Source organism: Aedes albopictus, chromosome 2 (assembly GCF_035046485.1).
Source record: "Aedes albopictus strain Foshan chromosome 2, AalbF5, whole genome shotgun sequence".
Taxonomy (NCBI): Eukaryota; Metazoa; Arthropoda; class Insecta; order Diptera; family Culicidae; genus Aedes; species Aedes albopictus.
The window spans coordinates 113,127,767-113,152,766 of NC_085137.1; positions in this window are offsets into that span (position 1 = coordinate 113,127,767).

Here is a 25,000-nt window from a genome sequence, read left to right on the forward strand (position 1 = left end):
TCAAGCAACTCTCTCCCAGTTAACGGATACCACTACAGCAACTCCATCGACCTCGGTGAGCAAAGAGGTTTAGCACCATCGATCGGGTCGACTGGAGATCAGTACATTTTCGATCCTCCAACGGGCAGCATGATCGCACAACCGCGCGGCAGTTTTCGGGCCTTTTACACCCAATCATTTTAATATGTTTGTGTTGATGTCGACTAGCTTTTAAGAGTAATTAGATTAAGCGAATAAATAAAATTAAGTGCATGAAGTGATCAAGTTCTAAATAAATCGTACGTTAAATTGTGAACAGTATGTGAACATTTGTGTTAAGTGTATGGAAGGAACTCCAGATGTTTACACCGCTGCCGCCTGAAACAGAATTGGAAAGCAAACACCACTCTGCTACAGAATGGTTTACGAACACCCCAAACATGGTCCTTCGAACCGGATGGGTGTCGAGTGAAGTCCACCCAAGCCAGTAGAACCGCCACAGCCACTACGTGCCGTCCCAAACTACGAGCCATCGCGGAGGAATTGCATGGTGGGAATCGCCATCGATGTTTAGTTGCCCCGCGCGCAACTGTTGTATAGAAACCATACAAGGCATTCACAATGCCTCACTAAGGTGAGTGCGGTTTCAATTGCATGCTATCGTTTGAATGGTTCTACCAGATTGTTCTTTTTTGTGCATATTGTTCTGGACGAGTATTGCTGCCATCACGATTAACGAGCCAAAACCATCGATCAGTGTAGCCTAGGCCGGTCGATGTCCTGCTGCCACGTCCGTAGGACAACGACAAACCTTGCGGATTGACGTAATTGCTTCTTCAATTTCCATCATCTCCGATTGCTGTGTACAACCCAAGAGAGGAGCCGATTAGGATTATTTTACAAGGCATTTAACTGCCTGTAATCAGGTAATTGCGGTTCCGATAAAATTATCCAACCTTGTGTGGTCTACGCGGTCTGTTGTTTTTAGACATCCATCGCTATGTCTGCGGCTGAGCGGAAGCTGCGCGGGTTAAAAAACCGCAAACGCAGTATCATCACATCAGTTGCTTCGATTCGGACCTTTGTCGCCAATTACGAAGCTGAGAGAGACAAATGCGAAGTAGCTGTGCGGCTGGAAAACCTGATGGAGCTGTGGAAGGAGTTCAACACAGTGCAGGCCGAGTTAGAAATGATAGAGGAGGACAACGAAGTGCTGGATGCTTATCTTAAGGAGCGCACGGAGTTCGAACGGGCTTACTACCGTGTAAAAGGTACGCTAGTTTTGTTAAACCAGTCTAATTCGCCTACCGTGGCTCGAAATAGTATTGGATCGTCGAATGACAATGCAGGTCAAACCCATATCAAGTTGCCGGACATTAAGCTTCCAGTATTCAGCGGGGAGTACGAAAGCTGGTTGAATTTTCATGATTTGTTTATTTCACTCGTACATTCTTCGACGAGCTTGTCCACCATTCAAAAATTTTATTATTTGAGATCCTCCTTGGCTGGTGAAGCGCTTAAGCTGATACAGACCATTCCGATCAGCCACGATCAGTATTCCGTTGCGTGGAATCTACTGATTAGTCATTACCAGAACCCTCGACGATTGAAAAGAACCTATGTTCAATCGTTATTCGAGTTTCCCGCTATGAAAAAGGAAACTGCATTGGAATTGCATACGTTGATCGACAAGTTTCAAACCAATGTGAAAATTCTCAAGCAATTGGGCGAGAACACGGAGCATTGGGACGTCTTGTTGATTTACCTGCTCAGTACCCGTTTGGACTCAACAACGAGGCGTGACTGGGAGGAATATGCGGAAACGAACAGCACGACGAAGTTCCAGCAGTTGATCGAGTTTCTACAGCGACGAGTCAACGTGCTAGAGACGGTGGCGAACAAGTCTTCAGAGTTACCAGCCATCATCAAGAAACCCTATCCGCCGCGGTCTGGAAATCATGGATCTGTACAGCAAGGATTTCGACGATGTCCGGTTTGCTCCAGCCAACACTTGCTGTATCAGTGCGGATCATTTGCGCAAATGACGGCCAACGAAAAGGAAGGGGTAGTTCGAAGAAACAAGCTCTGTCGGAATTGCCTGCGCTGGGGTCACATGGCGAAGACCTGTTCATCAGAAAGTAGTTGCCGTAATTGCAGAGGGCGACACCACACACAGTTGTGCTTCGAATCCAAATCCGAATCAGTTAACCAAGGGCCAAACAGTCAACCAGCTACAGTCCATCAACCGGTTTCATCGATTGATGCCACCCAGCCTAGCAGTTCTAGGGGACCGATATCATCGACACCTGTTGCACACACGGGTATAACGAGCTGCACTTCTTTAGACCGGTCCAGAACGAAGGTGTTATTGGCGACAGCAATTGTTATCATGATCGACGATTCTGGTTGCGAACATGCAGTTCGAGCTCTACTAGATTCAGGAAGTGAATGCTGTTTTGCGACGGAACGAGTGGCACAGATGATGAGGATTCGTCGAAGCAGAGTGAACCTTCCGATTGCAGGAATCGGGCAAGCATCTACTGAAGTTCGCTGGAAATTCCAAACCACTGTAAAGTCGAGGATTTCCAACTATTCCACCAACATCGAAGTGTTCGTTCTACCCAAAGTTACAGTGGATTTACCGTCGATATCGGTCGATGCATCGAATTGGACTCTACCAACGGGAATTCAACTAGCGGATCCCTCCTTCTATCAGTCCGGAGCTGTTGACCTGGTGCTGGGTGCTGAGGTTTTCTTTGACCTATTCAGTGTTGCTGGTCGTATTCCTTTAGGCGAGACTCTACCCTCGTTGATAAATTCAGTTTTTGGTTGGGTGATAAGCGGAAGGACTTCTGGTGGACAGTCAAGATCTACCATTATATGCAACGTCGCCACTACAGCCGATATTCATCGCAGTATGGAACGCTTTTGGACAATTGAGGATGATGCAGTAGTCGCTTATTCGCCGGCGGAAGCGTTTTGTGAAAAATTCTTTTGCGATACTACGGTCCGTAATGAAGATGGAAGGTACATGGTGCGAATTCCTTTCAAGGAGGACGCTTTGGAAACATTGGGAACCAATCGGCGAACAGCTCTCCGTCGATTTCAGCTGATTGAGGGTCGACTCCAGCGAGATCCGAATTTGGCGGCTGAATATCGGAAGTTCATGGACGAATACGAGAAACTGGGACACATGAAGCGCGTCAGTGAGACGGAAGCAGCGTCTGAACCTGCGTATTTTCTCCCGCATCACCCAGTCATTCGCGAAGACAGCAGCACCACCAAAGTTCGCGTCGTTTTCGACGCTTCATGCAAGAGCTCAACAGGAGTTTCCTTGAACGACGTCATGCTTGTGGGACCGGTCGTGCAAGAGGATCTACGGTCAATTACCATGCGAGCTCGTCTGCATCCAATCATGTTGATCTCTGATGTCGCGAAAATGTACCGACAAATCTCTCTCTTCCCCGAAGACTGTCGATTCCATTTGATTTTCTGGCGTAGTTCACCGTCCGAGCCCGTGCAGATTTATCAATTGCAGACCGTAACGTATGGAACTGCATCCGCTCCGTACCTCGCAACTCGAGTTCTACAACAGCTTGCTCATGAGGAAAGGGATAACTACCCGCTGGCAGCTAAGGCGACCTGCGAAGACTTTTACGTTGATGACTTCTTTTCCGGAGCAAATTCAGTCGCTAACGCAGTCAACCTGCGGAAGCAGATGGATGCAATGTTTAATAGTGCTGGAATGCAGCTGCGCAAATGGGCAAGCAACGTTCCAGAGGCGCTAGAGGGAGTTCCAAACGACAACCGTGCCATGCAATCATCAGTGGATTTTGATAAGGACCAGTCAATCAAAACGTTAGGTTTGCATTGGGAACCCAACTCAGACCAGCTAAAATACGTCGTACCGGAAGTCACCATTGATCCAGCTTCTCCAGTCACCAAACGGTCAGCGCTCTCTTGCATCGCAAAGTTGTTCGACCCACTTGGTTTAGTTGGGCCAGTAGTAGTTTGCGCAAAAATGTTCATGCAGACGTTGTGGGGCTTAAAGGACGAAAACGGAAACCAGTATGACTGGGACCAGGACTTGCCAGAGGAAATAAAGAAAAGGTGGATCGACTATTACACCGAACTTCCACAGCTGAACACTCTTCGAATCGAACGGTTCGTCGTGCTTCGTGATGCAACATCTTTAGAACTCCATTTTTTCTCCGATGCATCAATCGCTGCCTACGGATCGTGTGTCTACATACGGTCTTCAAACTCGTCAGGCGATGTGAAGGTTTCGCTTTTAACGTCTCGCTCAAAGGTCGCTCCACTGAAACAGCAGAGTATTCCGCGACTGGAACTCTGCGGCGCTCTGTTATCTGCCGAACTGTATGAAAAAGTATCTGCAGCCCTACGTTTCACCTCGAAGGCATACTTTTGGGTGGATTCGACCACCGTTTTGAGTTGGCTCAAGGCCACGCCGTCAACCTGGTCGACGTTCGTCGGGAATCGAGTCTCAAAGATTCAGCATAGAACACAAAACTGTGAATGGAATCATGTAGCGGGTCGTGAAAACCCCGCTGATATCATCTCAAGAGGACTTCCAGCAGCAGATTTAGTTCGATGTGAAAAATGGTGGCAAGGACCTCCGTGGTTGCAAAATCAAAAGGACTCCTGGAGAATTCCCGTTGACGACTCAACAGATCAGGAAGCAGTAAAAGAAGCGAAAAGGACGTCACATGCAGCTGCTCCTTCTTCACCAACTTTTGCTGAAGACTACGTAAACCGATTCTCCAGTTACCAGCAAATGCTTCGCATAACGGCCTATTGGCGACGCTATTTTGCCAATTTACGGCGGTCAAGATCGCAACGAGTTTCCTTTTCATCACTGACCACCACGGAACTTCGGGAAGCCGAACTAGCCTTAGTGCGGCTGATTCAAGATGATGCGTTTTCTGCAGAACTGAAAGCAGTGCAAGCACAGCGAATGGTTTCGTCAAACTCGCCGCTCCGATGGTTCAATCCGATAATCGATTCTCATGGAATCCTTCGCATCGGCGGGCGGATCAGTCGTTCCATGGAACCATATGATTCTCAGCACCAAATTCTGCTCCCAGGATCGCATCCGTTTTCTACGCTCCTCGTTCGTTGTCAACATGAACGACTATTGCACGCAGCAACACAGCTCCTTACGAATACTCTTCGACTACGTTTTTGGATTCTGGGAGGAAGAAATGTCACACGTCGTGTTGTGCATGGCTGCGTAAAATGCTATCGCGCAAAACCGAAATCCGTTGAGCAGTTCATGGCGGAACTTCCAGCGCAACGAGTCACTGCTTCTCGCCCGTTTTCGGTCGTGGGAATAGACTTCTGGGGACCAATCTACCTCAAGCCTCGTCACCGTAGAGATTCTCCTCCCAAGGCTTATGTCGCTGTATTTGTGTGCTTCAGCACAAAAGCCGTCCATCTGGAGCTCGTTACAGACTTGAGCACGGCCAAATTTATGCAAGCTTTTCGCCGCTTCGTTTCTCGCCGAGGACTGTGCTCTGAGATCTTCTCCGATAACGGAAAAAACTTCGTCGGTGCAGCTAACGAAATACGAAAATTATTACGCTCAGAGTCGTTCCGACATTCGTTTGCCAACGAATGTTCAAGCAACGGAATTCGCTGGCATTTCAATCCGCCGCGCGGGTCCCACTTTGGAGGATTGTGGGAAGCGGCTTTTCCTCTTCACACAGTCAGTCAATTCGTAATCATTGAATATGAAGCCGATCGAGAAACATCTTCATAATTACCTACGTTTATGGCTACGATGCCTTCCAAAAACACTCCACAATAATTAAATGGGAAAATATCTGTGTAAAGCATCGTTAAATGTAATCGAAACTTTAATATTTTTTCAGAAATTTAACAATTTTTAAGATGTTTACAAATCAAGCATAATTTTTCAAATCGACGTATCTAACTTTTTCACCGATCTGAGTAAATTCATGGTCAATGTTGACGACCATTTCACTAAAATAGTTTTTTATAAAAAGACTTTTCATAAGTTTTTTCGTGCTTAATATCACCAGGAATATAGCACGCACTAGGTAAGAAACAAAACCTATTCATTCCATATCATTTTCACAATGAATTTTGACAAAAATACACATACACCGGGTTGGCTCGAGATACGTCATGCCAGATACGTCGCTTTTGTATGGTGCCAGTTTGGTGTATCTGTTACTTTTGATTTTGACTAGATACGTCGTTTGGTTTTCTCATATATCAAAACGGTGTATCTATCAGTAAAGTTGTAAACATCAAAATAGTTACCCAAGTAACCACGATGCTGAAGCCTTATTGCATGCAGATATACGGTGTACTTAGAGCAATCATTACTTTACATGCAAACTTAAAGTTGATTTAAAGTGGAAATGGGCAATTATGCGACTGCTTCAAGATTATACCAGTATAATCCTAATTTGGTTCTATAATTGCCCACTTCCACTTTAAATCAACCTTAAGTTTGCATGTAAAGTAATGATTGCACTAAATACACCGTATATCTGCATTCAATAAGGCTTCAGCACTGTGGTTACTTGGGTAGATACGTCGTTTTGAAAAATATTCTTAGTTAAACAAATTAAGCAATAAATCATCAAACATTGATGTGGATTCTTTAATTTGCTTTATGAATCATGCATGCAGCAGTTAACCCGGATTTGTTTACATTCTCGAGTTACGTCGGATTGAAAAGTTATGCTTGAAATATTCATTGACTTTCATTCAGTTGACAAACGAGTACCGGTATCGAGCAGCTGACTAGACGAGTGCACCGATGAACATTGAGTTCACTGAGCCTGAAAATTTTTGACAGCGCAGCGGGGTCGACTCTCAACAACTTCTACTCAGAGATGCATCACCAAAATGCGAAGATAATTTTTTTCTTTAATTTCTTACATGAATTTTCATTTAAAGTGATGCACATGCATATAGTTAATGCACTAGCCAATATTTTTGCAACTTCACCGCGAAAACTAGATGCAATAATTTAAACAAATTTTCAGCTGGGTAGAAGTTGTTGAGAGTCGACCCCGCTGTGGTGTCAAAATTCGCTGCCCGAGTGAACTTTCGGCGGGCGGTGCACTCGTCTGAATATGCAGGCAAGTGAATGAAAAATGCCGCACGGTGAACTTCAGCTCGTCTGCTCGAAAATTTTGCGCCCTGGGTATATTAAGGACATATGGGAGAGAATCCATGTCATGGCAGCGAAAATGGCTGCCCCACATATACTAACGCATTTGATAATGTTCCACAAAAATTGGCAAAATAATTCCACTTACCTTTAATTTATCATTGCTACGTTGCTAACAGACCACTTAGAACACTTTCAATTTCTTATTTCAATATTCTTTCTGCCTGAAATAGGCCAACATTTTCCGAACCGTGCTATTTTTTTTACACCGTCCATGAAACCATCCGCCACTGTTTACGTTTTGGGTCCCCGGCAGCTACCAACAAATTTCATTATAAAGTTCTATTTCCACTTCACTGAATATCACCACTATGATTTACTTCCCATCTCTCAACTATTATCACGTCGCACTAGCAGGTATTTCACGGAAAATACCTTAAACTGGCGAAAACGGTGCTATTAAACCACGAACGAGCGCAAAATATCGCGTTTTTTATTTTTCTAATTTTCTATCAGCTGCGCTGGGTACGGCGCATCTGTGTTGTTTTGTTTATGCTGTGCAGTGATGTCAGCGTCGTCTGTTGAAGCGCATCCTCGGTCGAAGAAAAAATACCTCGTCTCTCAAATGTATTGTTGAAATTTCACGCGAATGAGCTAAAAATTTGAACAGAAATTATGTCGATGTTATGCCGTGGACTTTTGGAAAGCCGTAGTGTGGTGTTCAAATAAGTGTGTAAAGTTGGATGATTCTGAATCTGAACAAGTCACATTTTTTTGGAGAAGTGGGTAAATCCTCAGGACAGTCACGTCACGAATCCTATGAATTCTTGCGAATTGTAGGGTCTGGTAGAACCATCCCTGTAAGTTGGTGTCTTTCCCCTCAGCAGAATGACTGATAGCTTTTGACAGTAGTAGAGACAGAGGGAAGAGGTGAAGGAGATGGGCGAGAAGGGAGACGGGGGAAGGGGGAGAAAAAGGTAGAACGGTGCGGGAGTCGGTTCGCAAGTATTAGGACTCCACGGGTGATAATAAATATTGAGAGTTATCGGTAACCATAAATCAGTGTTCGTTATTACGGAAGTATTCCGAAGTGTCCCTCACAATTTGGCGACGAGGAAATCGAAAATGGTAAGCGTAAATTGCATTAATTGATTAAAATAAGTTGGGTTTTAAGAAGTTGATTCATTTCAAAATGGTGGAAGGTGCATAAACTGGTGCTGTTTATATGTAGTGGTGAGCTGAGCACAGATGGAAATTCTTGGATACCTTTGCGAAATTCCAATAAGAATTTCAAGTGATGTTTACATTGAAACCGAACGTGTTGTTTGGCTTGGTTATGGATTACGGTGGAAGGAAAACATGATCAACCAATCTGTTTGATGTGAGGGGATAAAATGACGATAAAGTGGGTGTACTTCTGTAATCTGCTACAAGTGGTATTCCGGTTACAACAGCACGGGTAAAAATGTACCTCTGGCTGTTGCTAGAGGAGGTGATCAACATATTGATCACGGGAGCGGAGGATGTGTTGAATGAAAAAAAAAAATACGACATGGAAATATGTGTACCTATATGTTGTGCTATTATAGGCGGTGTTCCGATGAAGTGGTACACGGGTATGAGGGTGATGAAAGTGCTCCTAGCTGTTGCTAGGGGAGGTGATCCTAATGTTGATCACGGGAGTAAAATGTATGTACCTATAGTTTTTACTATAGGAGGTAGTCAAACGCGTTGACTACGGGTAGATTGTGTATGTCCCTGTAGTAGTTGCTACAGGAGGTGGTTGAATATACCAACCACGGGTGATGAGTTTTCTTGTGTTCCGGTGTGCTGCAGTAACACAGTGGCATAGAATGATTATTGGTACGAGATAAATAAAAATATTATAAATAAACAAACTGAACTTTTGGTTTTATTTTGCTTACACTGTACACAGTATAAAATATTTATCTATTTGGGGAACAAAACTTGAAAATAAATGTTGGTTGCAGTAACTGATTGGGGCTCGTTCAAATGGATTTGTTACAGGTAGATGACAGTCGACCTGTACAACAGTTTCGATGTGACGACATCGAAAAACATCGGTTGTTCAATGAGTGGAGGACCTGGAAAGGCGCACTAGAGTGTTATTTTGAAGCATACGATATTGTTGATCAGAGGAAAAAGAGGGCAAAGCTTCTGCATTTGGGTGGCCCACAACTTCAGCGAGTCTTCCAGAATCTTCCCAACCGTGAATGTTTTCCATTGGTGTCATTGGAGAAGCAGTGGTACGATGTGGCCATTAACGCGCTCGATGATTTTTTCCAGCCATGTCGGCAGGACTGTCTAGAGAGACATAAGCTGAAGCAAATGAGACAAAAGGATGGGGAACGATTTGCTGATTTTATGCTGAGATTACGTCAGCAGGCTTCGGACTGCGGGTTCGACAAATATTCTAACGAAGTCAAAGATATTTTGACAGAAATATTCTTGACAGATGCAGTAATCGAAGGATGTACCTCCACGGAGCTACGTCGCCGAATTCTACAACAGGATCGTTCACTTCATGAGATTGAAGCACTCGGCGTGGCGTTGGAAAGCATAGAAGTTCAAGTAAGGGACCTGAACGGAAACCTGAGAGAGGCCGCTGGTGGACAACAAGCTTACAAAATCAGCGCACATGGCAAAGATCGCAGTCGGGGGCAAGTTTCACGTCGCGATCCAAGGAAATTTAGCGATCAACGAGATAACCTGTCTAGTTACAAGACATACCGCTGTTACAATTGCGGCCGCCGCGATCACATCTCTACAGACAGGAGGTGTCCGGCTCGAAACATCGTTTGCCACGGATGTAAGTTGACCGGTCATTTTGAATCATGTTGTCGCCTGAGAAACTCAAAGAAGAAGTCTGTAGTAACGCCAGTAGGCGGCAAAGATCGCATCCGTGCAGTAGAAGACGAAGCGGCATCTTCCTCGATCGAACCCCAAGCCGGACTGCAGCATGGAAAAACGTATTATGCGTTTTATTCTGGGAATGACACAAACGTTCTTGCTTGCGAAGTTGGCGGTGTCGTACTAGAGCTACTCGTCGATTCCGGTTCCGATGCCAATTTAATTCCAGATACAGTTTGGGACAGATTGAAGCAAGCTAATGTTATCGTACGTCAATGCACTAAGGGTAGCTCTCGTATCCTAAAGGGCTATGCAAGCGACTCACCCTTGCCGATTTTGGGAACGTTCATTGCTGATGTCAAAGTTGGAAAATGTACAGTTGCTGCGGAATTCTATGTCGTAAAGGGCGGCCAACGATCCTTACTCGGAGACAAGACTTCAAAGGAATTGGGTATCCTGAAAGTCGGTCTAGATGTATGTTCAGTCACGAGTGAAACCAAGCCGTTCTCCAAGATTAAGGATGTCCAAGTCCAGATCCACATGGATCCACATGCAAAGCCGGTGTTCCAGCCAATTCGGCGGATTCCGATCCCGTTAGAAGACGCAGTCAATCGGAAGTTAGAGCAGTTGCTTATGAAGGACATTATCGAAGTAAAGGAAGGGCCGGCTTCCTGGGTGTCGCCACTCGTAGTCGTCGGGAAGAGCAATGGAGAACCAAGGATCTGTCTCGATCTACGTCGTGTCAACGAAGCGGTTCTTCGCGAAAGACACCCAATGCCTGTCGTGGATGAGTATCTGGCCAGGCTGGGCAAAGGAACCTACTGGAGCAAACTGGACGTGAAGGACGCCTTTCTACAGGTCGAACTGGCGCCAGAGTCACGCGATGTCACGGTTTTTATTACGAACAAGGGACTGTTTCGTTTTAAGAGACTTCCCTTTGGTCTCGTTACTGCGCCCGAGTTGTACCAGAAGGTAATGGACCAAATACTGGCTGGTTGCGAGGGAACATCATGGTACCTGGACGATGTGATCGTCGAAGGTAGCACACGTGAGGAGCACGACAAACGGCTGGAAAAGGTATGTTAACTATATGACTCTGATTGTTTTTTTTTTACTTGAGAAGTGAATTATTGCATTTTTATTATATAAATTCTTTTGACCATTTCATAATAATAAAGACTATTGTTTTGTTATATCATATTGTCAGGTGCTGAAACGGTTCGAAGAACGCCAAGTAGAACTGAACTGGGAAAAATGCGTATTTGGGGTTACTAAAATCGAGTTTTTGGGTCATCAAATCTCTCCTGATGGAATTATTCCGGCAGACGACAAGGTCATCGCAATTCAGGCATTTCGCAAGCCAGAAAATGAAGCTGAAGTTCGAAGTTTCTTGGGATTAGCTAACTATCTCAACAAATTTATACCAAATTTGGCTACACTAGATGAACCACTTCGGAGGTTAACGAAGAAAGATTCCAAGTTTGAGTGGAACGTTCAACATCAGCAATCATTCGACAGTATTAAGGCTGCGATGACCGATGTTTTAAGACTTGGGTTTTTCAATAAGGATCATCGAACTACAGTCATGTCTGACGCAAGTCCTACAGGATTGGGAGGGATATTGATTCAAACTGACCCATCAGGTAATAGTCGAGTTGTTACCTGTGCATCTAAATCCCTTACTGAGACCGAGAGACGTTACTGCCAAACGGAGAAGGAGACCTTGGCCATCGTTTGGAGCGTCGAACGATTTCAGGTATATTTGTATGGCCGGCAGTTTGATATCTTAACAGACTGTAAGGCTTTGGTGTACTTATTCACTGAACGGTCACGTCCCTGCGCAAGAATAGAACGGTGGGTTCTTCGGCTCCAAGCATTCGACTACCAAGTATGTCATATCCCAGGTGAACGAAATTTGGCCGACGTTCTTTCTCGTTTGAATACTATCGCGCCAGTGCCATTCGATCCGAGAGAGGAATTGTTCGTAAAACAAGTTGTCTTGGCATCGGCGACGTCGGTTGCTCTACGTTGGGAAGAAATCGTTGCGGCATCATTAGAGGACCCAGAGATTCAAGAAATACTAGGTATCATCGATAAAGGGAATATTGAAGAATTACCACTTTCTTTCCGGGTGATAGCAAGTGAACTCTGTCGATTTGGAGATGTTCTACTACGGACCGACCGAATTGTTATTCCTGATTCGTTACGTCAGAGGGTAATAAGGATCGCCCATGAAGGACATCTAGGAATGCGAACAATGAAGTCTCATTTACGAGGTGCTGTGTGGTGGCCAAAGATGGATACGGCGATAGAAGCTTTTGTGAAGAAGTGTCGAGGATGTCTCTTGGTTTCAACTCCAGATCCTCCCCAACCTATGGTAAGGAAGGAGATGCCATATGGTCCGTGGGAAGATATAGCGATAGATTTTCTTGGGCCTCTTCCGAACGGTGAAACTTTACTCGTTGTCGTAGATTACTATAGCAGGTATGTCGAGGTTTGCGAAATGCATAAAATCACCGCAAAACTCACAATCGATGAACTAGGGAAGATCTTCTGTCGCTATGGTGTGCCGATCACCATCCGAGCTGATAACGGTCCACAGTTCAGCGCTGGTTGCGAGGAGTTCAAAAACTTTTGCGATGAGTTTGGTATCCGGGTAGTTAACACTATTCCCTATTGGCCTCAACAAAATGGGGAGGTTGAAAGGCAAAACCGTTCTATCCTCAAACGATTAAGAATTGCGCAGGAACTAGGACAAGACTGGAGGCATGTATTGTGTCAATATATTATGTCTTACCACGCAACACCTCATCCTACTACAGGAAGATCACCAGCGGAATTAATGTTTGGTCGCAGAATGCGCACAAAGCTTCCTCAACTCCCTCACAGCGTTCATATGGATGAAGACGTTCGAGATCACGATAAACTGCAAAAGGAAAAGGGAAGAATGGCAGCTGATTCGAAGCGCCGGGCGCGTTGTAGCACGATTGAAGTTGGGGACCGAGTTTTAGTAAAGCGGATGCGTAAAGAGAACAAGCTGAGTTCAACATTTGCACCAGAAGAATACATCGTTGTTCGGAGAAGCGGAGCTGATACAACAGTGCGTTCGGCTCAAGACGGGAAAGAGTACAGGCGGAATATAGCGGACCTTAAACGGATTGAACCGGAAGAGCAGCAACAATTTCCTCAAGAAGAGGACGAGACAGCAGGGTCGTTAGATCGTAGTGAAGAGCAGGTACAGCACCAACAACGTCATATTAATCCAGTTCCTTTGGAAGACCAGCTTTCTGGATCAAAACGAAAGCGAAAGGAGCCTGTAAAGTTTTTGGACTATATACCACATTGAAATGATTTTAATAAAACCAAGGGGGGGTTGTAGGGTCTGGTAGAACCATCCCTGTAAGTTGGTGTCTTTCCCCTCAGCAGAATGACTGATAGCTTTTGACAGTAGTAGAGACAGAGGGAAGAGGTGAAGGAGATGGGCGAGAAGGGAGACGGGGGAAGGGGGAGAAAAAGGTAGAACGGTGCGGGAGTCGGTTCGCAAGTATTAGGACTCCACGGGTGATAATAAATATTGAGAGTTATCGGTAACCATAAATCAGTGTTCGTTATTACGGAAGTATTCCGAAGTGTCCCTCACACGAATCAGCTAAGTTTCATATTCAAATGGTAAGGCATTAAATAAATTGCAGACAAATGGATCAGTGTTTGTGACAGATATATTGACTTCTAATCATTTGTTTGGAAAAGTTTCTTCATATTTTCTGATAATATAATTTAAATATGGATTATTCAATAGATAAATTGCTTGATTGCTTAGAAGTTGTTTGCAGTTCAGAAAGAATTTCTCGGCCTATCTTGATGCATGGGAAATTCAATGCCTGAATCGGCAGAGAAACCGTTTTTCTTCGATCTTGTTGATTTATTTCGGAAAATACGATCAGTATTCTGATGTTGTCTCGGTGTTTTACGATGCAAGATGACTAGGACTATCCCGCATAGAGAAATACAATTTGTATTACCGTCCACACAGTATGTCTCCTTTATCTGTTACTATTACTGTACCACGAACTGTTGCTTTTCTGTTGAAACTATGAAACTCGAAGTGTTCGATCATAAAGAACGGTTTATGTAATCCATTCCAATCTGTAACAACATATCATATTGTGCAGAAATTGTCAAATAATATAAGAATGAAAACTTGGGAGGCATGGTGGCAATATAGAATAACCTTTTCTCAAACGGTTTGTGATTATAAATATTTGCCCAACACACCTACACATGTGTATTTCACTGTATGCCACATAAATTCGACAGTTTGCCAAATAGTTGCATACATTGGTATTTGTAACGTCCGGATTGCAGTTTTCAGATTTGTTGAAAAAAAAAATACAAAATCTTTCGTGAGGTCGCTTGGCAGCTGGGTGAAAAACAATCTGGAGTTTGCTGCGGTTAACGGTTTGAAGCGGCCTGCGGAGCGGTCTGCATTAAACAGGGGTAGGTTTTGCGTGATTATTTTATTTTGTTTTTGTTGGTATGTATAACTCATGGAATCAATTATTTTACAGAGTTCGCTAACTTTGCGGGGTTCCGCAAAAGAGAGATGAAAAACAGTCATCCTGCTGTATGTTTAAATTGTATGGGAAATCGGCTCCCATCGGAGGCAGATCCCCAGTGGGCTTTAATCGCCATAGATGCTACTGGATCCAGGTATGGATGCCTCGCAAGTCGGATAGTTCCAGCTCCAGCAGATCATCATTGGCCATCCGATCGGAATCACCCGAGGTGCTCGAGGAGGATTTCATGCACACAGGATCCACCGCTTGGATTTATGCGTTGAGGACATTCAACAAAAGTAATGCGTTTTGGACGAGGTCTTGAGGATGAGATCGATAATAAATATGAAAAATTTGATTGAATAAAAAAATCACTGGAAATAATTAGCTTTTTATTTTAACGGTTTCAACACAATTTAACCATATACCATACATTTCAAATACCATAGACGACAATAAATCAACAATACCACATACAGTGTTCATTCTTTTTATGGTTTATTGTTTAACTGCTCTTTAACCATTTGCTATGCAGTGAATTGTCTGAAAAAGTGGATTATAAATTGACCGTATGCTTTACTGTTTTGCGAAAAATTTGTTCGGGAAAATGGGCGATTTTTTATGGTAACCTATCTTAACCGCCTATTCCACATACTGTAATTTGGTGGATTACCGTTTGTCAAATAGGCAAATCTGTACATGGAATGGTTAGCTTACTGTTATCTCCGGTAGTCTGAGAAATGGTTAAATGACAATTGCTAATGGTCACATACAGTATGAGAAACAATGCATTTACAGTTCGTGATTATGCGGGATAGTATCTAGAACCAAGTCCAAGTTATTCACCATAGAGAACATCGACGAAGCGAAAACGATTATTGTAGATACGACCCTATGATATTAAGCGTGAGAAATGTGTCATTCCCATTTCAATCGGTAGAAATCGGTAGAATAAAAGATTGTCCTAGTAGTGAAAAGTCAGCTTTTTCTTTCAATAAAAACAGTTCATGGTAACCTGAGACGAGACTCGCGAAGAGGAAAAAAAGCAACGTCAAGTGTAGCTCAACTGAGCTGTCAGTTGTAGCCCGTTTGATTACGTTACCTAAAACGAGGAAAGTATTGCTATCCGAGAAAAATTCTGAAGCCAAAATTCACTCCGAGCAGCATTTTCTTCTCCTGTGCTGTCGAAAATAAATTGAAAACAAAATATTCCAATGATTACTTTGCTTGGCGATTGTTGGCGATGCAACATTTCACCTCAACATGATTTTGTGCGTGAATGGGATTCAGTCACACTGCATGTGAGATGATGCGGTCACATACGTGTTTGAACACCAGCCCAAAGCCTAATGTCAACACAGAGAGGAAGAAGAAGAAAAATAACAAAGTGGAGAAAAAGAAGACCATCTTCGCGAGTCTCGTCTCAGATGGTAACGTAGGGCGCAGTATCATAACGTCCGAGGCCATAATGTTCCAGGACTTCATTACGCATTTTTCCGGGACATAACGTCCGAACATGCAGATACGCCATGAAGTCCAAGGAAAGAAGGCACATAGGATTTTATGACATATCCAAACTTTTGGACGTTATGTTGCAAAAAAAAACGCGACTTAACGACCGGGGCAGTGTGGCCTCGGACGTTGTGATCCGGCCCCGTAACGTAGATAAAAATTCAAATTTGCTATAAGTTCCTCAATTTTGCCTCATGAAGATAATATTTGAATATTGTTACATCTTTGCATGAAGATAATAATCGATATACTGGCAACCATGCACAATATTAGGTGCTTCACCAATACCCCTACAAAGGTAGTAATAAAAGTGTGCTTACCAATACACTTGTACAGAAATTTGTGGATTCCAAGGAGTTTCACCTTAAAGCATTTTTGATGACACCCAAGTCGAGTTCTAAAAATAGAACTGGCCTAATAATTGCAATAAAAGCAACTGAGTAACTGTTTATGATGCTATAGAAGAAATCTTTTATTCAGCTTTTCAAAAAATATTTAAAATATATATATTAGAGTGGGTCAACGTTGTATGGAGAAACTTTGAATTTGATCGTATCAACCCGGAACAAAGCTTTTTCAATCTATATTAGCGTCCAAAACAACTGTGCAAAATTTGGGAGCGATTGGTTGCGTCCCCGTATTCCGCATTGCGATTGAAATTTGTATGGAAGTTAGTATGGGAAAACGTCCTTTTTTGCATTTTACTCATAAGTTGAATTGTTTTGTATAAAATAATGTAACTAAGGACGTTAAAGTATAGCCTAGGATATGCCGAAAAACTTTGCCGAAGACCGCAAAGTGATACGACGCTTGTGAAAAAAGTGATTAGCCTGGTAACTTAGGCCAAAAATTGAGATTTTATTATTGATGTTATTCCTTTACATGTTAAATGCTAAATACCACCCGCATAATCACTAACTGTAAACGCAACGTTTCTCATACTGTAGCTAACCATTAGCAATGGACTACCTGCATCGGTTTCCGACACATTCCACCGCGAGAGGCGCTTCAAATATGGTTTAACTCTATCGGAAACAAATGGAAACTATTTAATGTTCCTCCAAATTCCAATAGATGGCGACTCAATAGCGTAAACAAATTTACCGTACTTGTCCCAAGTTAGGGTAAAAATGTAGTTTTTGAAATTTTACTTCAGATTGAACTTTGAATAGAAATTTTAAAACGCGTTTGAGTGCGTAGTTTTGATATACATTTTATTAAACAAATTACATGTAATTATTTTTATTGAAATAAGTATTAAAAATGATAAAATTATTATTTTTGGGATGAAACAGTCAGGTTGTAGGTGCAGTACGGTAAAGCAGAGAAAATAGGTAGAGAAGCGAAGAGTGTGAAGCCAAAAATACCTTATCGAACCGTCAAACTGGTATCCTATCGAGCAAAATCAACAAACCTTGACGATTACCGCATAAGTGAAGATAAGTATTGCAATCATTTGAAACATATTTTTACCAAAGTTTTTAAATATCATGAATAACAGTATAAATAACATTGATTCTTTGAATTAATGAATATTGTTCCATTTTGGAACATCAGTTTGATAATGCCTAGTTAATAAAACAACAGTATAAATAGTTTTCAAATGCGGTATGCGAGATAGGCACTACCTTCGATGGGTGAATTAATCTGCTTTGCTGCAGTTGCCAGCATTCGAGCGATGAAATCAAAACAGAAAAAGTGTTGCCGTTCTGGCGGCTGTTCACTCTTCGCTTCTCTACCTATTTTCTCTGCGGTAAAGCTGCTACAGCAACATTTTGACAGATCGTTTGGCCAATCAGCATTCAGCATCATCACCGCCGGTTCGCACCAGCACAACACAAAAATATAAATAAATAAAATCAGTGAAATTGAAAACGGGTGATATCGAACATATCAAGCATAATTTTTCAAATCGACGTATCTAACTTTTTCACTGATCTGAGTAAATTCATGGTCAATGTTGACGACCATTTCACTAAAATAGTTTTTTTATAAAAAGACTTTTCATAAGTTTTTTTGTGCTTAACATCACCAGGGATATTGCACGCACTAGGTAAGAAACAAAACCTACTCATTCCATATCATTTTCACAATGAATTTTGACAAAAATACACATACACCGGGTTGGTTCGAGATACGTCATGCCAGATACGTCGCTTTTGTATGGTGCCAGTTTGGTGTATCTGTTACTTTTGATTTTGGCTAGATACGTCGTTTGGTTTTCTCATATATCAAAACGGTGTATCTATCAGTAAAGTTGTAAATATCAAAATAGTTAGATACGTCTTTTCGAAAAATATGCTTAGTTAAACAAATTAAGCAATAAATCATCAAACAGTGATGTGGGTTCTTCAATTTGCTTTATGAATCATGCATGCAGCAGTTAACCCGGATTTGTTTACATTCTCGAGTTACGTCGGATTGAAAAGTTATGCTTGATATTATTGCGATTGTTCTACTTGCTCAGTGAAATAAAAACGCCGCGGATGTATCATTCTGTCGCTGGAGGCCACCACCAAGGAAAAGCCTGAACATTTCGCAGGAGGAAATCAGGTAAGTCTTGTGCCATTATTACTACCCCAATACTCAAACTCAACATCATGTTTTTTTAGATTGATGAACAAAGTATTTACCATCTGGAGCTCAAACTCAACGAAAGAGAGGAGACACACAGGATACAGTCACAGGATACATACAGGATACAGTCACACAGGAGCTCAAAAAAGTGCTGCAAAAATTGCCCGAGGAACGTGTCGTAAACGAATCTTATACACCACAGAACGGTTTAACATCCAATAGCGTAATGGCCGTGAGAAAGTTTCCCGAAATACAAAAAATATTCAACTCCAGGAGAGTGACCTCAGGGCCGTGCGACAGGTGGACAAGACAACGGGCTCTAATCAGACCGACGGCACAATCGCAGATATCAAGCAAAAAAATCACGCTACTGGGATATTGGATTGGATATCCCGTTAGATAAAAAGGACGCCAATCCCTGCTCGATGACTATCTGTTGTGGGCTGTGGCGGTTCAAGAGCAGCCCCTTTCCGGTTCCGAATGATAGCTGCGGCAGTTACAGTGCCTTCGTAGAGACCAAAAATCATCAGTCGGACCCGAGATACAGATTCCACGAAATGGGATTCTTCGATGCAGGATCGATTTCGGTTGATAGACAACTGCTGCTTCATTACATCAGACTATAGTTCGAACGCTAGCAGAGACAAAACATGATTTTTGTAAAACTTTTACTTTAGCGGTTTATGAAAATAGTCAATAAAATTATAGTACGATTCAAACGAGGATTCAAACAATGTACCGATTAATCTAAAAGCATATCTATACGTCATTGCTCCACTTTTCGATGTACCTACCATTTCTGCACTTCGTTCATTAGATGGCGATCAGAATACCACAATATGATTGAAAATTTAGGCAAGTAATGCGTCACCTCGCAACCTGGGAAGACTGGTGAACCAGCTATGATTATTTTCGATTAAACGCAAGAATGTCTTATGAACTATTTCAAAGTTTCATAAGATACAATGTGCTTCAAAATTTAGGCAAGTAGTGTGTCACCTCGCAACCTGGGAAGACTGGTGAACCAGCTATGATTATTTTTGATAAGATTTCATAAGATTTTCATAAGATACTATGTGATTCAAAATTTAGGCAAGTAATGCGTCACCTCGCAACCTGGGAAGACTGGTGAACCAGCTATGATTATTTCTAATTAAACGCAAGAATATCTTATGAACTATTTCAAAGTTTCATGAGAGACCATGTGATTCAAAATTTAGGCAAGTAATGCGTCATCTCGCAACCTGGGAAGACTTGGTGAACCAGCTATGATTATTTCTGAATAAACGCAAGAATCTCTTATGAACTATTTCAAACTTTCATGAGAGACCATGTGATTCAAAATTTAGGTAAGTAATGCGTCATCTCGCAACCTGGGAAGACTTGATGAAGCAGCTATGATTATTTTCGATTAAACGCAAGAATGTCTTATGAACTATTTCAAAGTTTCATAAGATACAATGTGCTTCAAAATTTAGGCAAGTAGTGTGTCACCTCGCAACCTGGGAAGACTGGTGAACCAGCTATGATTATTTTTGATAAGATTTCATAAGATTTTCATAAGATACTATGTGATTCAAAATTTAGGCAAGTAATGCGTCACCTCGCAACCTGGGAAGACTGGTGAACCAGCTATGATTATTTTTGATTAAACGCAAGAATGTCTTATGAACTATTTCAAACTTTCATAAGATACTATGTGATTCAAAATTTAGGCAAGTAATGCGTCACCTCGCAACCTGGAAGACTTGGTGAACCAGCTATGATTATTTCTGAATAAACGCAAGAATCTCTTATGAACTATTTCAAAGTTTCATGAGATACTATGTGATTCAAAATTTAGGTAAGTAATGCGTCACCTCGCAACCTGGGAGGACTGGTGAACCAGCTATGATTATTTTTGATTAAACGCAAGAATGTCTTATGAACTATTTCAAACTTTCATAAGATACTATGTGATTCAAAATTTAGGCAAGTAATGCGTCACCTCGCAACCTGGAAGACTTGGTGAACCAGCTATGATTATTTCTGAATAAACGCAAGAATCTCTTATGAACTATTTCAAACTTTCATGAGAGACCATGTGATTCAAAATTTAGGTAAGTAATGCGTCATCTCGCAACCTGGGAAGACTTGATGAAACAGCTATGATTATTTTCGATGAAACGCAAGAATGTCTTATGAACTATTTCAAAGTTTCATAAGATACTATGTGATTCAAAATTTAGGTAAGTAATGCGTCACCTCGCAACCTGGGAAGACTGGTGAACCAGCTATGATTATTTTCGATTAAACGCAAGAATGTCTTATGAACTATTTCAAAGTTTCATAAGATACTATGTGATTCAAAATTTAGGTAAGTAATGCGTCACCTCGCAACCTGGGAAGACTGGTGAACCAGCTATGATTATTTTTGATAAGATTTCATAAGATTTTCATAAGATACTATGTGATTCAAAATTTAGGCAAGTAATGCGTCACCTCGCAACCTGGGAAGACTGGTGAACCAGCTATGATTATTTCTAATTAAACGCAAGAATCTCTTATGAACTATTTCAAACTTTCATGAGAGACCATGTGATTCAAAGTTTAGGTAAGTAATGCGTCATCTCGCAACCTGGGAAGACTTGATGAAGCAGCTATGATTATTTTCGATTAAACGCAAGAATGTCTTATGAACTATTTCAAAGTTTCATAAGATACTATGTGATTCAAAATTTAGGTAAGTAATGCGTCACCTCGCAACCTGGGAAGACTTGGTGAACCAGCTATGATTATTTCTGAATAAACGCAAGAATCTCTTATGAACTATTTCAAACTTTCATGAGAGACTATGTGATTCAAAATTTAGGCAAGTAATGCGTCACCTCGCAACCTGGGAAGACTTGGTGAACCAGCTATGATTATTTCTGATTAAACGCAAGAATATTTTTTTTTTTACCAGTTCGTTTATTTAAAGGCTCGCCCGCCGAAAACAGCTTTACAGAGCCAAAATTCTAATATAATTATACATAGTATAACTAAAACTATTTCGCTTTTCTATTTTTAACTGCAAAAACTTTTTCTTGCGACAGAATGTCGATAACGCGATCCGCTCCATGACCCGTGTTTGAGGAACACTGCTCATTGCAAACTTTCTTTGTTTCATTCTCCTCATGTTTTTTCGATCGCCGTCGTTTGTGTGTTACCACATTATAGTCCGCCGAAGAGTTCGATTCATTGTCATCAATGTCGGTCCAGTCGTCGTCGTTCTGTTTTCCTTCCTCAGTCGTAGGTACGCGTGATGGTGCACTTGGTAGAGTAGGTGATGATTTGCGCTGCTGGTTTATTGGTGGGAAATCGGTGTGATCAAACAAACCATCGGCTGATGATAATGATGGTGATGCTGCTGATGGAATATTATCAACGGTGTATGAATCCGTGCGCTTCTCTGTCGGCTGGGATGGACCTCGTGATTTGGGTTGGTTTGGGTAAACGACCATTGTAGTTTCATTTTGTATCGTAATGACTGGAGGAATATCGCGGAATAAGTTCATACGGAGTACCCGTACTCCGTTAGACATGCCGGGGAAATAATGCTTCCATTTTTCTTCCCTTATGGAGATTACCTCCCCAAATTTCAGCATAGAGTCGATTATGGCTTTGTCACTAACCGACGGAGACAAGTCCAGTACTCGAACGGTTACAGCGTCGCCATCTTCGTGCACCGGAATGCGGAACGCTTTGCCGCTACAAACCATTGTTCTTTTCAGATTATGATCTGACTGGTAGCGACACACGACTTCGGTGGAAACCATTTCAATAAGCACACAGTTCCGTATGTGATGGAGCTGTATGCTCCTGACATCGGCATATTGAAGATTTATTTCCTTCTCCAAAAAATCTTGAACTTTCCCAATTTCAGGACGAATTGGGAGAACACTGAAGTCAACCACTAATGTGTTTTTTCGCACACCGTACATTTTACACACGCAGCGATCGAAAACAAGAAACTCGACAAGAGATCAAAAAAGCGCGACTGTCGTATACGATATGTGGCTGTGAACTGAACGCAAGAATATCTTATGAACTATTTTAAACTTTCATGAGAGACCATGTGATTCAAAATTTAGGCAAGTAATGCGTCACCTCGTAACCTGGGAAGACTTGGTGAACCATCTATGATTATATTTGATTAAACGCAAGAATGTCTTATGAACTATTTCAAAGTTTCATAAGATACCATGTGATTCAAAATTTATGTAAGTAATGCGTCATCTCACAACCTGGGAAGACTTGGTAAACCAGCTATGATTATTTTTGATTAAACGCATGAATGTCTTATGAACTATTTCAAACTTTCATAAGATACTATGTGATTAAAAATTTGAGTAAGTAATGCGTCATCTCGCAACCTGGGAAGACTTGATGAACCAGCTATGATTATTTTCGGTTAAACGCAAGAATGTCTTATGAACTATTTCAAAGTTTCATAAGATACTATGTGATTCAAATTTTAGGCAAGTAATGCGTCATCTCGCAACCTGGGAAGACTTGATGAACCAGCTATGATTATTTTCGATTAAACGCAAGAATGTCTTATGAACTTTTTCAAAGTTTCATAAGATACTATGTGATTCAAAATTTAGGCAAGTAATGCGTCATCTCGCAACCTGGGAAGACTTGATGAACCAGCTATGATTATTTTCGATTAAACGCAAGAATATCTTATGAACTTTTTCAAACTTTCATAAGATACTATGTGATTCAAAATTTAGGCAAGTAATGCGTCACCTCGCAACCTGGAAGACTTGGTGAACCAACTATGATAATTTATGATTAAACGCAAGAATTTCATATGAACTATTTCAAAGTTTTATAAGAGACCATGTGATTCAAAACTTAGGCAAGTAATGCGTCACCTCGCAACCTGGGAAGACTTGGTGAACCAGCTATGATTATTTTTGATTAACCGCGAGTATGTCTTATGAATTATTTCAAAGTTTCATAAGATACAATGTGCTTCAAAATTTAGGGATGTAATGCGTCACCTCGCAACCTGGGAAGACTTGGTGAACCAGCTATGATTATTTCTGATTAAACGCAAGAATCTCTTATGAACTTTTTCAAAGTTTCATAAGATACTATGTGATTCAAAATTTAGGCAAGTAATGCGTCACCTCGCAACCCGGAAGACTTGGTGAACCAGCTATGATTATTTCTGATTAAACGCAAGAATCTCTTATGAACTTTTTCAAAGTTTAATAAGATACTATGTGATTCAAAATTTAGGCAAGTAATGCGTCATCTCGCAACCTGGGAAGACTTGATGAACCAGCTATGATTATTTTCGATTAAACGCAAGAATATCTTATGAACTTTTTCAAACTTTCATAAGATACTATGTGATTCAAAATTTAGGCAAGTAATGCGTCACCTCGCAACCTGGAAGACTTGGTGAACCAACTATGATAATTTATGATTAAACGCAAGAATTTCATATGAACTATTTCAAAGTTTCATAAGAGACCATGTGGTTCAAAATTTAGGCATGTAATGCACACCAAACGCTTTCAGCAATATTTTGCTGAATTTTGCCGAGCTGAAGGGTTCAGCAAATTTTTTTGCTGAACTTTCGGCAAAGTTTGCTGAATTTCAGCAAAACGTTACTGGCGATTAGCAGGGTTTACTGAACAAATCAGCAAAATTTTGCTGAATTTCAGCAAAATGTTGACTGAAACCTTCAGCTCGGCAAAATTCAGCAAAATTTTGCTGAAACCCTCAAACGATTTCTGGTGTGTGCGTTACCTCACAACCTGGGAGGATTAGGCGAACCATTCAAACTGACTTTTGGTTGAGTTATAAACTATTTCCATAAAAGGTACAAGTAATGCGTTAACTAGTCGTACTCAATTTTGATTGAAAGTGATAAACTATTTGAAAGTCTTAACACAAACTGAACACATTGATAAGAGGTACAAATAACGTACAAACGCAACGTGAGAGAACTTTGGTAAAGATTGTGAACCTACCCTTGGATTTTCGGATTTTTATAGAGCCCATAAACACCCCCCCTAAGGTACTCTTTATTGTTTGTAAATATAGTTGTTTATAAGATTTTTTTTCGGACTTGTCCAGTGCTGATTATGATGAAGATGTTTCTAATGATGTAATACGTCTTGTAGGCAGTTTACTAACCGGAGTGATAAATGTTGAACAGCCATAATTGTCAGAAGAAACTGAAAAAAGCGTATGATTATTGAAATGACAGCGCATTGCTGACTATAAACCGGTTTTACACTAAAAATGGTTCGCTTTTTTGCGATTTTTATTGGCATACCCTCAGATATTTATTTGA